A 4,081-nucleotide genomic window follows, 5' to 3' on the forward strand; every position below is an offset into this window, starting at 1 on the left:
CTGAGACACCCAACAAACAACAATTTGGCCCCGGGGCGAAGATCGTCAAGGATGGAGCAGAGTGGAGGAGGGTAGCGAGATTTCCGACAACAACAATATGAAAAACTAATCAAAGCAGAACTCATTAAGCATAGTAAAAAATTATGCTATTGTAATAAAATGGTTAAGGCGAAGCCGAAATCGCGCTGGCAATCGAATTAAACAGCCGATGGCCAAAAGGCAAACAAATTGCCGGGAAATCCCTGCCCAGACAAGCCAGAGACTATACACCAGAGCCGAGACCCCTGAGCCCAGAGCCCAGACCAAAGAGCGAGAGACTTCGCATCGGGTTGCAAGTTAGTTTTCATCGATAGCGAATTTATTATGCAAAGCAGAAGCGGTAAAAGATCAAAGCGCAGCGATAGCAGATAACACGCTTCGACTCCGCTTACCGGTCTGCCCAGCCTGACTACCAGCCACGGCTCGAGGATGAGGATGAGGATGCGGATGAACCAGTGGATGATCAGGGCACAGTCGCAGTCGCAGTCCCAGTCTCGGTCATAGTTGGAGTCTGCCTAGGCGGCCCTTTTTTGCCGCACAAATAGATTAGTTTCACATGGTCATGGAGCTGGGGTTTTAGGGCGCCATATTGCACACAGAGGGCCGCCAGCGTGCTGGCCGCTGCAGAAGTTATGAAAAATTAATAATAATGTCGAATCGATTGATTTCAGAGTGGGCAAAAGGCCCCGGCCCCGGCTCCGCCACCAGAGACCACAGCACCACCTAGACGGCCGGTCGTCATCGTTGGTTCAGGCTTTTGAGGATTGTCTTGGTCAAGTTTTAAACGACCCCGGGGCGTCTGCTTGGGTATCTCTTACTCTGTCCCTCTTTGGGTGTGCGTGGAACTGTAACTAAATAAGAAGAATGAGACTGCTGGAAATCATGGAGCAGCAGTAATACTCTACACTACTTTTGGATGGGATCACTTGATAGGAATTGTTTTAGGAATGAATATTGATAGATATAATATATAATTTATATTAGAAGGAGAGCTAAATGAGTAATTATAAGTAGTAAGTATAAAGAAGTAAGTACATATATTTGATTTTAATTTTAAATTAAACATTGATTTATTCCTAAACGATTTATAACATGATAAAAAAGCATTCCTTTTGAGGAGTAAATTATCTTTTTTGACGGAACTCAAGGCTGTAATAAATTATACCAAGTGTAAATAAATTAAAATCTAGAAAAATCCCCTTTTTTGTCTAAACATAAACTCCCCCAAAAAATGTCATATACCCCAATCGATACCGCATCACCATCAGAAGTGAAATATTTTTTGTAAGCTCACTTAGCGCCTCCAGCAAGAGTCGTACATTTTCATCACCCAGCCAGGAACAGGATCAGTCGCATAGCCATAGCCACAGTCCCTAGCCACAGTCCCTGGGCCAAGTTCAGACGTTGTCGCTGTCGTCGTCTGGCGGGAAACGTTTTATAGTCTGTTTGCCGGTCGAGTGATGCATTTTTCATGACCAGTTTGTACGATTTCCTTTCCGCAAACGCAAACCCAAACGCATCGAGCATTTTCATGTAATTCAATTCTGTATTTTCTCTACGTTCTGTTCTGTTCTGTTCTGTTTTTATTTTTATTTTTTTTGTGGGCGCATTGAACCGACGTGTTTACAATTCTATTGGCAATTGGCTGGGGAGGGGACGACGATTGAACCTGGTCCTGTGCATGAGGGCTATTGAGGCAGAGCCAGCCACCGCTGCGTTAACATGAGTTGAGTCTAATGAAATACGACATCTGACTCGTGCTGTGCTCTGTGGTCTTGGCCTGGGTCACTCCCTTGATTTTTATAGGCGTGGGATTGCTCTGGGCCAAAACAATAAGGAAAAAAACAGACCAGCCAAGACGCGAAAGGAATTTAACCAAAATGGAGCAGCGTGCAGCGGAGCAAGGGAGAGTTACCGATGCTTGGCACTTCCATTACACCCTCTACATATATGGCCAGATCATCAATTGTTCCCTACCGAAAATCGGTTAAATCAAAGGCTGAAGGAATCAGCGCGTGCCTCACAGAGCGACTGCCTGACTTCCGCTTCGTTGAGTGTCTGACCCAAAACTGTTCTGTGTCTTCGATGGGGGCCCCACCCTAGAACAGACCCTCTTGACTACCTTTCCACACTTGGTTAGTTAATATTCATGTTGTCTGCTGATAGTCTCGACGTGTTTGAGTCACCAGAGTGGCAGCGGGTGACTCGTTTCTTGGCCACGCGACGGGCACAGAGTTCAAAGAGCGAGCCGAAGAAGGCCTTAACCTTAACTACGACTTGATATACTGCCATATGGGTAAATGACTCATCATATAATTGGTATTTAAATATTTGTTCAAGCTTAAAATTTTTATAGCCATTTGAGTATTTCTTTTGGTTTTTTTTTTTTCATTCTTTCCATTAAAATGAATATCAATATTTTTTTGGGAACTATTTTCCAACATCGCCTAGAACTGGCACTGTTTCCGATTCGGCTACGCTGGCAATTAATTTATTAATTTGTATTCAATTCCTGGACTCTTGCTGCCTTACACCTCTTCAAATCGATCGATCGATCGATCGTTGGGATTCGCTGAACCCCTTTTTTTTGTTGCTAATTAAATATTCACTGCAGATAACGCACGACTTGTTTATGTTTAATGCTAATTTCCTGCCATGTCCCATAGCTGAAATTCTAAGCCAACAAAAAATAAGTTGCTAAAGACAAAAAGAAAGACACGAGTCCTGTCCTGCAGTCACTGACAGCAATTTGATGTTGGGTCTGGCTGCTACTGGATGAGAAAGTCGTGATTTATTGGACTATTTAGGGCAAGCCAATAAATTTCCTAAAAAATACTTCAACAAATGCAAATAAAATACAAAACAACTAAAAATACAAACAAATTGTTTCGTAATTCATTTGGCCAGTAATTTAAGGTGATTTATTAATCAGAGATATACTCAAATCGTGAAACAAATATTATTAATGTATTATCTATACGGACAATACATTTCACTTCACACTCTCTTAATATATTTATAATTATGTTAAGGAAGGACAATTAATTACAAATAATGTCATTTAAAAGAAAAAATATACGGGAAATTCCCCAACATTAAAGTTAAAATCATATTAAAAGGGCTAAATTTGTCTATAAATTTAATTATATTTTAACGTTTTTAGGTTGAGATTTCCTGCCAAGAATTAGAAAATATTTGAAAAGATAGTATTTAAATACTATTAACTTTGAATTACTTATGTAAAAAATACAGTGGTTATTGATCGTAATTTTAACAAGTGGATTTCTATAATGAATATTTATATGGTAATGAATGATAAATGATTACTAATGTTAAAGACTAGTATTTTGACATTTGTCTACCAACATATTAAAGGTACTAGGATTGCAAAAATATTTCTAAATGAAAATAAACTTAAACTATGTTTAAATCCACATACGCTGGACAGCTGTAGCCCTGGAGTTTGAGTAGCGATGATAAGTGAACATTTCCCCCAAAGCTTCTATTTTTAACTAATGTCTCGACTAATGTCTCAATTCCAGTCTGATCTACTTCTAATTTACATATATATACATGTGGCCACTCGTGATAGAGATGTTCCATATTTCCAGTAGAAAATCATTGCCCTTGCCACATCGAATCCACAAGCCACAATCCGCTGAGAATTAGCTAATTGAATCCAATTAAATGCTAAACAAATCAACAACAAAGTCAAAAGCGCAGACACACACATGCACAAAAAGATAGAATGAAATCTGATTGCCATTGGCTAGCACGGCCTCTTAGCCCACCTTTTGTGTTGACCACAAACTACGAAAACCAAAAATAAAGCAACACGAAAAGAGAAGAAAAAATTGTAAATAGGTTTTTAAACGTGGCCAACAGCAACCAATCAACGATCAGCTAAACCCACACAATTCCAGACAACTTCACACAGATACACTCGACTGAGAGTTGAGCAAATAAATGAATAGAGTTGCCAATACATCGCAATGATTGATCAAGCAAGAGCTGACTAAGGTCGCAAACAACGCTGGAAATT

Source organism: Drosophila obscura, unplaced genomic scaffold (assembly GCF_018151105.1).
Source record: "Drosophila obscura isolate BZ-5 IFL unplaced genomic scaffold, ASM1815110v1 contig_4, whole genome shotgun sequence".
Lineage (NCBI taxonomy): Eukaryota > Metazoa > Arthropoda > Insecta > Diptera > Drosophilidae > Drosophila > Drosophila obscura.